This window comes from Gallinula chloropus (genome assembly GCF_964237585.1).
Source record: "Gallinula chloropus genome assembly, chromosome: 32".
NCBI lineage: Eukaryota > Metazoa > Chordata > Aves > Gruiformes > Rallidae > Gallinula > Gallinula chloropus.
Window position 1 is genome coordinate 3,128,455 of NC_140117.1, and position 12,542 is coordinate 3,140,996.

At 49.6% G+C, this 12,542-nt stretch overlaps 1 pseudogene across 1 annotated transcript; it reads right to left on the reverse strand.

Annotated features, from left to right (window-relative positions):
• Positions 1 to 10,605: 10,605 nt before the first annotated feature.
• Positions 10,606 to 11,522, reverse strand: LOC311202966 (olfactory receptor 14A16-like; annotated as a pseudogene). The gene has a single exon. The product of its transcript is annotated as an olfactory receptor 14A16-like (transcript).
• Between the last annotated feature and the right edge of the window lie 1,020 nt (positions 11,523 to 12,542).

Genomic DNA, 12,542 nt, shown 5'->3' on the forward strand with positions numbered 1-12,542 from the left:
GGAATATTACAGTGGAGGATATTTTCTCTTCACGGGTATTTCCTGTCATGGCTCAGTTGATAGAAGAAGTGACAGCATCATTCTGCAATGGGTGTCAGTCTCCTAAGGAGATCTGGACAGACAGGAAAAGAAGTCTCTTCAGATCCAACCCTGCATGGAGAACCTTGCTCTGCCCCAAGCCCAGCAGTTCCCTCATTGGCCTCCTGGGAATCCCAACACTTTTTCTGGCATCATCTGTGCTCACAGGCACAGACAGATTTCTCTGACAACAAACAGCAGTTAAACATGACAGAGTTTAATACACATGAAATCTCTCCCCTCAGCTGCCTGCTACGGCCAAGCAGCGTGTGAAGGGGGTCAGCTTTCAGAGGAGATTCTCTCCCAGAACAGTTTCAATCAGATACATAGAAAGGTCACTTGTCAACACACCGACCTTCTGGCACAACAGTTCATTAGACTTCTGAAAGATGGGATGTTTTCCAATTCTCTGAAGCACATAGAAGAAACTGGAGAGTTGATGCGGATCTAGAAAGGCCAAAGAGGTAGAAACCAGGTATCAAAGTGAAGTGTATACATCTAGTTCATCTGTGGAAAAGATGTGCTTAGTCATGGCTGTATCATCAGAAGTGGAAACCCCTTAATGATGAGGCAGAGGAAGGAGGCAGACTAACATCAGAAATGGTGCAGGGGAAGGTGAATATTTCTTCTGCTACTACCAGTACCAATCCTGGATATTCCCAAAGGGTCAAGTGATTCAGCAGATGCAATTTGAAAATTCTCCAGTGCTCTGACAGCCTTGCAGTAAAAAAAAAAAAAAAAAAAAGTGTCTGTGTCTCACCAGACCAGGAGACAGTCAATTTGGAATGGGATGAATGTGGACCATGTTATTATAGCTTAGACAAAATGGAATGAAAAAGAAACCAATAACTACAATCCCAACCAAAACAGAATGGTCCTAACGTGTTACATGGCCAGTGATATGCAGAAGATGAGGAGTTTATTGCTGCTTAGAAACATCCAGTAATAAGTTTCCACATGGCATCCTTGAGCTCCTTGTTCCTCATGCTGTAGATGAGGGGATTCACTGCTGGAGGAACCACAGAGTAAAGAAATGCCAGTACCAGGTCTGAGAAAAGGGAGGACATGGACCAGGGTTTCATGTAGGCAAACGTGGCAGTGCTGAGGAACAAGGAGACCACCCCCAGGTGAGGGAGGCAGGTGGAAAAGGCTTTGTGCTGTCCCTGCTGCGAGGGGATCCTCAGCACAGCCCTGAAGATCTGCACATAGGACACCACAATGAACACAAAACACACACAAAAAAAGCAGGCACTGACCACAATGACTGCAATCTCCCTGAGGTAGGCATCTGAGCAGGAGAGCTTGAGGATCTGAGGGTTTTCACAGAAGAACTGGTCAACAGCATTGCCATGGCAGAGATGGGATAAAAATGTGTTAGCTGTGTGCAGCACAGCATTGAGAAACCCACCACCCCAGGCAGCTGCTGCCATGTGGACACAAGCTCTGCTGCCCAGGAGGGTCCCGTAGTGCAGGGGTTGGCAGATGGCAACGTAGCGGTCATAGGCCATGACAGTGAGAAGAAAATACTCTGTTGAGAGTAAAAATATAAAGAAAAAGAGTTGCGCCACACATGCTGTGTAGGAAATTACCCTGGTGTCCCACAAGGAGTTGGCCATGGCTTTGGGAACAGTGGTGGAGATGCAGCCAAGGTCAGTAACAGAGAGGTTGAGCAGGAAGAAGTACATGGGGGTGTGGAGGTGGTGGTCACAGGCTATGGTGATGATGATGAGGCCATTGCCTAGGAGGGCAGCCAGGTAAATGCCCAGGAAGAGGCAGAAGTGCAGGAGCTGCAGCTCCCATGTGTCTGCAAAGGGCAGGAGGAGGAACTGGCTGATGGAGCTGCTGCTGTTGGACATCTGCTGCCATCAAGAGAGGACACCTGTCCAAGGAGGAAAGACAGTGAGAAGTTAGGGAACTCTTCTTTGAGGAAAACCTCTTGCAACCATTATGGAATGCCCCCAGATTGATTGTCTGTATGAAGGAGAACTATTGGCAGGTCTCTTTTTTGGAGGTCTGTTTTGTGTTGGCTTGAGCTGCTGGGAGGAGGGTCAGCTGTGGGCTCTGGAGAACTCAGTCCTGCCTGGCAGCAGAAAGTAAATATAAGTATGGTGTGATACGCTGGTTGAACCTTCCCAAACACGTGTTGATGAGCAGCATTGCCACGGCCTCAGCACCGAGATTTTTATGCATGGGGCTCCTCTCTGGGGCACAAGAGTCCCTAGGAGAGTGGTGCCATTTTAAGAGGCAGCTGCAGCCCAGCAGGAGCCCCGGGAAGTCCTCAGTCCTACAGAAAGGGGTCCTGATGTGAAGGTGAGCTTGGTGCCCCTACCAATGGTGCCCAGAGCCTCAGGTTAGACAAAGGCAGCAAGGACAGGAGGGGAAAGAGCAAGAAATGCTCCAGCAGAGGCTTAATGTACAGGAACAGAAAGACAGGCACTCAGGGGTTTCACCCCGCTGGGGGTTGGGCTGTCAAGATGACTCAGCTTAAAATCCTGGAACTCCTAATGGTGAGTCTGTGCTGGCTGGGAGAAACCAGCGGTTTGCTGTGTGAAACTGTCTGCACTACAGGGGATGTCAGGGAGGTCCCAAATCCCCACTGCCGGGTCTTTTCCAGGAGAAGCTCCTTCTGTCTCCCTGAAAATGTCTCTGCTGCCTGGAGCTGTTCCTGAAGCTGCTTCTCTTTGCCCATGTCACCTCCTGCTCTGTGCTCACAGACCTCATCCCACCTGCCCTGTGCTCAGCTCTGCTCTGCAGACCCCTCCTGGCATAAGGGCGCCGCCCCAGGGAACCTCTGTGTGTGCAGGGCTCAGGAAAAGCTCCAACATCTTAATGAGAATCAAGTTTTCACTGCATATTGTTGAGGGTATAAATATGTTCACATCTACCACAGTCAGCACAGCCCACAGGAGAGGAAAAGTCAAAGCAAAGACTCTGCTTTACAGGAAAAAAAAATCTCTTTGTGACTTCTCAAGAATCAGCTGGAGCTGGGAGCAAAACTGACCCAGGCAGCACTTTCTAACAGCAGCAGGAGCTTATGCTGCCCTTCTCTGGGTCACTCCTCCAACCCACAGGTGCTGTCTGTAATCCCAGTGGAAAGCCAATGAGCCAGGCTGAGTGCTGACAGCTGTCCTGCCCTGTCCCTCTGATGGGGCAGAAGGGCATCCCTTCCAGGCAGCACTTTCTTGTCCTAGAGAGAACCTGTCCTCCTGACACACCCCACACACTGCCCCATGTCTCAGCTTTAGGAGATCCCTCCAGGAACAGAAACTGCATTGCCCTGCACCCACAGACATACCAGGCAGAGTGCTGAGGATATTTCTCCTGCTGTGAGCTCTCAGCATCTGTCAGCTCTCTCAGCCTCTCAGGTGTCCCCTCAGTGCCTACAGGCAGTGTCCCCAGCCCTGTGTGCTTGGCAGAGGAGCTGCTCCTAGGCAGAGCTGCCTCTCTGCAGTGCTGCTGGTTTGCCATAAGCTCCCTTCATCCCAAGAGCCTGGCCCATCTCAGCAGGAGAAGGCCAGTTCTTGTAGACTCCCTCCTGGTGCCTCAGGCCTCATGGGGATCGCTCTATGATCTCATCTCTGACGTTCACTACTCCGCTGGGTAGAAATTCTTCTGTCCATCAGAGTCATTTCTCCTGATCAAACCAGAGCTGGGCAGGAGAATCACCTTTCCTTGTCTCCACACGAGACAGGACCCCCAGGCAGGGACAGGGAGGGGACTTTTTCCCCCTGTGCAAGGAAGGGACTCACATGAGCATTTGGGCATTTCTTGGTGTTTCACAAGAACAAAATCAGGAAAAACAAATCTACAAATTGCAGTTGGGGGGAGTGGAAGCCACGATCCAGAAAAGATCAGAAAAGACAGACCTTTGGCTGCAAGGACAAACTGACACCTGGAGAGCTCCCATCAGAGCCCCATACAGACAGTGGCACCCTCAGCCAGCAGGAGATGCACCTCCCAAAAAGGACCATTCCAATGTCTAGTAGAACAGGGACAGGCAGTCCTTGGGTCTTCAATGAGAACCCTTTCATCAGTGAAGAGTGCCCCAAGTTCTCACTGCCTTGTTCTCCTTGCACAGGGCTTCCTGCATAGAGGCAGAGAATGTTCCATGGCAGCTTCATTCCCCACTTCCTCCTCCTGGCCTTTGCAGACAGAGGGGAGCTGCAGTGGGTTTCTCAGTGCTGTGCTGCACACGACCAAGACATGTTTCCTTCCCCTCTGCAAGGGCAATGCTTTTGACCAGTTCTTCTATGAAATCCCCCAGATCCTCAGCCTCGTCTGCTCAGATGCAGGGAGACTGGCGTCCTTCTATTCAGTACCTGTTTAGTTTTGGTGTGTTTTGGGGGCTACCTAGGGAGGTTTAAGGCCAGGAACATCGTTTGGACCGCACACCTTTTGTTTGGGGAACTATATCTGGTCATTTTTTTTTAGTTTTGAAAATGGTCACTGGTACAGCCTGACAATGACATCAGGCAATGTTAGGACCATTCCCTTTGCAAGGAACGCCCTGAGCCCCAAGGTTCTGGTGCTTCTCATCCGATACCTGAAGAGGTTTCGTGCCAGGAACATCTTTCAGGCCTCAAATCTTTTACTGTGATGCTATTGGTGGACTGTTAGCATATCTGATCTGCAAAATTCTCTCTGGTTCAGGTAGGACTGTTTCCTTTGAAGAAATGTCCTGAGCCTGAAGGTATATAGGGGCTGCAAGGGGGACACCTGGGGAGAGTTCAGGCCAGGAATATCTTCAAGGCCTCAGTCCTTTTGTTTGAGACCTATTGCTGGAGGTTTAGCAGTTCTGAAGGTTGTTACTGGTAGCTCAGAAAATTACGTCAGGCACTGTTAGGACTGTTGCCTTGGCTAGGAATGGCCTGAGCCTCAAGGTTTGTTGTACTGCTGGTCTACTACCTGGGGAGGTTTTAGGTCACAAAACCTTTTCAACCTTGACACTAGCTTGTCTGGGAGCTGTTCCTGGATGTTTATCAGCTTCAAAGGTGGGTGCTTGTAGAGCTTGAAAATGAAGTCAGGCATTTTTAGGATTGTTCCCTTAGCTACAAAAGCTCTGAGCCCCAGAGTTGCTGGGGCTGCTTTTGGGTTACCTGGGGAGGTTTCAGGCTCCCAAATATATATCAGCTCTCAAACCTTATGATTGGGAACAGTTGCTGGACATTTAGCATTTTTGAATGGGGATGCTGGTAGAGCCAGAATATGATGTCTGGTATTACAGGACCATTCTCGTTGCTAGGAATGTCTTTCACCCCAAGGTTACCAGGGCTGTTTGTGGGCTACCTGGGGAGGTTTCAGGCCAGGATCATTCAGCCTTCATAGATCTGCTTCACGTGTGCTTACAGATGGCTCCCCAAATTGTGGTGCCTCTAACAAAATGACAGCAATAGGTGTTAAAGAACCTGGGTCAGTACTGCTGGACATTCTGCATGTTCGAATATCGATGGAGGTAGAGCCCAAAAATGACATCAGACATTGTTAGGACCACTCCTGTGGCAAGGAATGCCCTGAGCCTCAAGCTTACTGGGGTTGCTTGTCTCTCCCTGTGGAGGTTTTATGCCAGGAACATCTTTCATCCCTCGCAGCTCTTGTTTGGAATATATTACTGGACATTCAGCATGTTCAAAGGTGGATGCTGGTAGTGCTGGAAACATGAGATCAGACACTTTTAGGACTGTTCCCTTGGCAAGGACATTCCTGACCCCCAAGGTTACTGGGTCTTCTGGTCCTCTCCCTCATGACGTTTCAGGCAGGAACATCTTTCATCTTTTACAACTTTTGTTTGTGTCCTATTACTCGATGTTTAACATGGTTGAAGTTGGACACCGGTAGAGTCTGACAATGATGTCAGGTACTTTTAGGACCGATCCTTGGAAACGAAAGCCCTGAGATCCAAACTTACTGGGGCTGCCAGTGTGCTTCCAGGAGAGGTTTCAGACCAGGAACATTTTTCTGCCAAAACACCTTTTGTTTGGGTTATATTACTGGACCTTTATCAGTCTGCAAGGTGGACACCATTATAGCCAGAACATGTCATCAGGCAGAAATATGTCGACTCCCATGGCTATGAAAGCCCTGAACCCCAAGTTAATGGGGCTACTACTGTGCTACCTGGAGAGGTTTAACACCACGAACATCTTTCATCCGTCACACCTTCTGTTTTGAACGGATTGCTGTATGTTTTGCACCTCCAAATGTGATCACTGGTAGAGCCGGAAAATGATGTCAGGCCCTCTTAGGATGATTGCATTATCTATGACAGCCCTGAGCCCCAAGGTTACAGGGCCTGCTAGTGTGCTACCTTGGGAGGTTTCAGGCCAGGAAAATTACTGTGTCCTTTCAACTTTTGTTTGGGAGCTTTTGCTGGATATTTAGAAGTTTCAAATCTAGAAGCTGGTAGAGCTGAAAACTGATGTCTTGTACTGTTCCATTGTCTATAGAAGCCCTGAGCACCAACGTTCCTGGGGTATCTTTTGCGCTACCAGGAGAGCTTTCTGGCCAAGAATATCTTTATTCCCTTGTACCTTTTGATTGGCAGCTATTGCTAGACATTTAGCATTTTTTTAAGGTGGACACTGATAGAGCCAGATAATGACGACAGGCCCTGTTAAAACCATGCTTTTGGAAAGGAAAGCCCTGATCCCCAAGGGTACTGGGGCTTCCAGAGGGCTACCTAGTCACGTTTCAGGCCAGGAACATCATTCATCCTTTGAGTCTTTTATTTGTGAGCTACTGCTGGATGTTTAGCATTTCTGAAGACAGATGCTGGTAGAGCCTGAAAATGATATCAGGCACTGTTGGGACCATTACCTTGGTAATGAAAGACCTGAGTCTCAGGGTTACTGGAGCTGCTAGTGGGCTACCTACTGAAGTTTCAGGTCAGGAACATCTTTCATTCCTCAATTTTTTTTTTTGGGGGGGGGTGTTTATTGCTGTAGGTTTAGCTTCAAAGCTGGATGCTGGTAGAGGTGGAAATTACATCAGGCACAGTTAGGACCAACCCATTGTCTTTGAAAGCTGTGAGCCCCAAGGCTACTGGGGCTGCTACTGGGATACCTGAGGAGGTTTCAGTCTGAGGTGGTTTGACCCAGGCTAGAGGCCAAATGCCCAACAAAGCCGCTCTATCACTCATCTTTTCAGATGGAAAAGGGACAAAATATGTATTGGGAGATAAGGCCAGGGAGAGATCACTCTGCAATCAGTGTCATGGGCAAAACAGACTCAACATGGAATAAAGGAAAGAAAACTCATTTATTAAAACTACACCACACACCCAGTGACACCAAAGTCAGGTAATGAGAAGTGAGGCCAGGTCTTAAAGCACCTTCCCCCCACCCCTCCCTTCTTAACAGACTTCATTTTATTCCTGATTTTTCTCCCTTCTTCCTCACCACCATGGCAGGGGGAGGGGCAAGGAATGGGGGAGTGGGTTTTTTGTCAGTTCCTCACAAGTTGCTTTCCTTCTCCAGATCTTAAACCACCTCTACTTCCCCCCATCCCTCCCCTCTTAGCAGACTTTACTTTAATCATAAATTCGCTGCCTTCTTACCCCCATCACAGCATAGGGAAGGGCAGGGAATAGGGAGGGGGGTTTTCAGTCTGTTCCTCCTGAGTTGTTTTCCTTCTTAGCTTGGGAGGGGATTCCACACCCCCTTTCCCTGCGGTACCGTGGGGTCCCACCCACAGCAGACAGTCCTCCATGAACTTCTCCAATGTGAGTCCTCTCTATCAGGGAGTCATCTCCTCACCAGTTGCCTCAGCACGGCTCCTTCCATGGGGTGCTGACCTTTGGGCCCAGACTGCTCCAGGCTGGTCCCCCAGAGAGTTGCAAGTCACCCAGCAAACCTGCTGCAGCATGGGTCGGTCTCTTCATAGGCCGTAGATGGTCTCTGGTCCTGTCCTTATCCACGGGCTGCAGGGGGAAGGTCTGCTTCACCATGGTCTTCTCTACAGTCTGCAGGGGAATCTCTCTCTCTGGCACCTGGACCACCTCATTTTCCGCCCCCACTCCTGGCCTTTGTGTCTGCACGGCTTCTTACACCTTCTCACTCCCCCCCAACATACACAACCACATAGAGACAGAGACCAGCTGTGTGGTGCTCAACTCTAGGCTGGGGCCAAACCATGGTGAAAGGTTCCAGCACAACACCCACACATCAAGGCAGCTCTGACATGATGGGTAGAGAACCGGCCACAAGGAGAAGAATTTGGGCATTGCAGGGGATGCCATAGGAGTCAGAGGTGCTGAACTGGAATCTGGTCATGAGCACATCGGGCTACACTGGGAGGAGCGTGGCCACCCTTCCGGTCCATCTGGACTCTGAATGGGTGAGACCACCTCTGGAGCAGTCAGTCCCAGTGTGGGGCTCCCCAGTTCTGAGGAATGGGGAGGAACTGTCACATGGTCAGAGAAAGTCTGCCAAGATACAGTTAGGGGTCTTGTGTGGAGAGGCTGAGAGACCCGGGCTTCTTTATCCTGGGTGAAGGGGAGGCTGAGGGAAGCCCTCTTTGTGCTACAGGGAAAGAACATAAGAAAGGAAATCAAGGTGAAACTGCAGCTTTGAAGGTCAGAGTTACCATGAGGATAAAGAAATGTCACTCTGAGGGCAGTGCTGTGGTGCTTAAAGTCACTTGGAGGAAGTGTGGATGAGCTGTTGGCTTTGTGTTTCTGGGAAGAGCTGATGAAGAGGGAGCAACAGCAGTACAGGCAGAGACATCATGGAGTGAGATCAAGGTGGGGAAGGGGGTTGGGTGCCTGCAGCCTGCAGGCAAACAGCACAGGCGTGGGGCAGTGTGGCATGGGCTGTGGTGCAGATGGACAAGGGTGGCAGCCAGGTCTTTGGCTCCTTGACTAGAGCTGATATCCCTGTCACAGAGGCCTCAGAGGAGAAACATTGTCCTCACAGTCATAGAGTATCATTGCCTCCTTAAACCCATGCCAGGGGAGGACACCATGTGTCATACCACTGTCCGTCCCTTGGCGTCACAGCCCACATCCCAAGGAAGAGTTCTGAGACACAGGTGAGGGTCACGATCTCCCTGCTCAGGGGCTGCGGGTCAGTGCTTGGCATTTCTGCTTCATCAGACCAAGCCAGGGTGTCCTCAGCGTCAGAGCTGCCTGTGCTTTGCCTGGGTTATGGCCTCCAGTTCTCTGCTCTAACAAGCCCCTGGGGAGGCTTTGTCAGGAATGGCTCCCAGAGGGGCCGGTTAATGCTTCAAGGTACTTTGGGCATTACTCCTGACTTGAACTTCTTGGGAGGTTTCTTCACTCTGCTCTTGGTATCTGAGGTGTCTGGACTGAGAAGAAAACACACCATGGGGCTCATTATAAATACAGAAAGCCCTTACAACCATGGCTCTTCCAGTCAATTTCTTTAAGAAAAAAAATAAGAATTGTATAACTAATAGGAGAGGTTTTATTTGAGTGATGAAAATTTCAAAGGAGTTTCACAGTGCAGGATTTTTTCAAAGGAAAAAATGTTTCTGTCATGTCTCAGACCATGGAAGAAAGTTCAGCAGCATGCTGCAATGGATGCTGGTCCAGAGGTCTCCTAAGGAGATCTGGACAGGCAGGAAAAGCAGTCTCTTGAGACCCAAACCTGTCTGGAGAACCTTGCTCTTCCCCAAGCCCAGCAGTTCCCTCACTGGCTTTCTGGGACTCGCAACACTTTTCTTCCCATCATCTGTGCTCACAGGCACGGAAAGATTTCTCTGACAACAAACAGCAGTTAAACATGATGCAGTTTAATAACCATGAAATCTCTCTCCTCAGCTGCCTGCTACAGCCAAGCAGCGTGTGAAGGGGGTCAGCTTTCAGAGGAGATTCACTCCAGAAAATTTTTAACACTTATCAACACACAGACTTCAGAACAGTTCCTTAGACTTCTGAAAGATGGACGTTTTCCAACTCTCTGGAGCTCAAAGCAGACACCAGAGAGCTGAAAAGTGCATATATCTACCTAGTCTGGGTAAAAACGTGTCCTTCGGCATGACTATTATATGATGAGAGGTAGAAACACCTGTATGATGAGGGAGATGACAGAGACAGACAGGCAGTAATGCAGGTGCAGGGGAGGTGTGTATTTCTTCTACTGCCAACACTACCAATACTGGAAATTCCCAAGTTGTGAAGTGATTCAGTTGTGAAGATGTGCTTGTAAAGTTTTTATAAGTGTAAGAAGAAAAAAAAATTAGGAATAATTTTAGCCTTCTGCAAGCAGCCCACATGCAAAGAGAGGACAGCTCGTCATAATGCAGAGTCTGGGTCACACAAAACCTGGAGATACTCTAAAGGAATGCGATGAATGTGGACCGTGTTACAGAATCACCTGATTTTAGGGGTTGCAAGGAATCTCAAGAGATCATCAAGCCCAACCCCCATTTTTAGTATAGCTTAGAGAAAAAAAGAAGAAGAAAAAAACCCCTCAACACTAAAAACACCTGAAACCTACTAAGCACAGACCGGTCCTAACACGAGTTACATGGCCAGCAATACGCAGAAGAAGATGAGCAATTTATTGCTTCTTAAAAACATCCAGTCACCAGTTTCCACATGGCATCCATCAGCTCCTGGTTCCTCATGCTGTAGATGAGGGGGTTCACTGCTGGTGGAGTAAAGAAATGCCAATACCAGGTCCAGAAATAAGGAGGAGATGGAGGGGGGGCTTCATGTAGGCAAATGTGGCAGTGCTTACAAACAGGGAGACCACGGCCAGGTGAGGGAGGCAGGTGGAAAAGGCTTTGTGCCGTCCCTGCTGCGAGGGGATCCTGAGCACAGCCCTGAAGATCTGCACATAGGACACCAGAATGAACACAAAACATCCAAAACCTAAACAGACACTGACCACAATGACTGCAATCTCCCTGAGGTAGGCATCTGAGCAGGAGAGCTTGAGGATCTGGGGGATTTCACAGAAGAACTGGTCAACAGCGTTGCCCTTGCAGAGGGGAACTGAAAATGTACCGACTGTGTGCAGCACAGAATTGAGAAACCCACTGGCCCAGGCAGCTGCTGCCATGTGGACACAAGCTCTGCTGCCCAGGAGGGTCCTGTAGTGCAGGGGGTGGCAGATGGCAACGTAGCGGTCATAGGCCATGACAGTGAGAAGGGAATACTCTGGTGAGAACAAACACAAGAAGAAAAAGAGTTGAGCCACACATCCTGTGTAGGAAATGGCCCTGGTGTCCCACAGAGAACTGGCCATGGCTTTGGGAACAGTGGTGGAAATGCAGCTAAAGTCAAGTACAGAGAGGTTGAGGAGGAAGAAGTACATGGGGGTGTGGAGGTGGTGGTCACAGGCTATGGTGATGATGATGAGGCCATTGCCCAGGAGAGCAGCCAGGTAGATGCCCAGGAAGAGCCAGAAGTGCAAGAGCTGCAGCTCCCATGTGTTTGCAAAGGGCAGGAGGAGGAACTGGCTGATGGAGCTGTTGTTGGACATCTGCTGCTGACACCCAGTGTGGAGACCTATGAAAGGAGGAAAAGGCACAGAGAAATTAAGGAATCTTTGAGGAAAATCCCTTCCACTACTTATGGAATGCCCTCAGGTTGAGTCTCTGTATTCAAGAAGACTTTTGGCAAGTCCCTTTTGGGAGCTCTGCTTTGTGATAGCTTGAGCCTCCCACTTCCCACACAGTCACAAAGAGCAGAGAATTCAAAGCAAAGTCTCTTTACCTCTCTCCTCCGGTGAGCTCTCAGCATCCATCAGCTGTCTCAGCCTCACAGGTCTCCCCTCGGTGCCTACAGACAGTGTTCCCAGCCCTGTGCTGCTCTCGGGCAGAGGAGCTGCTCCTGGGCAGAGCTGTGTCTCTGCAGTGCTGCCGGGTTGCCATGAGCTCTTTCCATCCCAGAAGCCTGGGCCAGCTCAGAAGGAGAAGACCAGTTCTTGTAGGCTCCCTCCTGGTGCCTCAGGCCTCATGGGGATTGCTCTGTGACCTCATCTCTGAGATCATTCTGCCTGGGAGCAGAATGATCAGGACAGAGACAAATCATGCGGGGAGAAAGCACAGGGGGAGATCATGCAGCTGTTACTCTCATTGGCAATACAGACTTGACACCAACAATAAAATCAATCTAATTCATTACTCAATCCAAAGAGAGCAGAGAAATGAGAAAAAAACCTAAAGAAATGAAATTTTTAAACACCCACCTACGACCCTCCCTTCATATCCTAGGGTCCACTTCACTCTTTAACTCTCTACATTCTCCGACTGAGTGGCACTGGGGGACAGGGAATGGGGGGTTGGGGTCTGTTCATCACTCATCGTCTCAGTTGCTCCTTCCTTTTCAGGGGGAGGACTCCTCACTGTCTCCCTGTGCTCCAGCATTGGGTACCACCCACAGGAGACAGTCCTCCATGAACCTCTCCAATGTGAGTCCTTCCCACATGGCTTCAGATCATCACCAGCTGCTCCAGCTTGGGTCCTCCACAGCCCTGCTAGCTAACCTGCTCCAGCACACG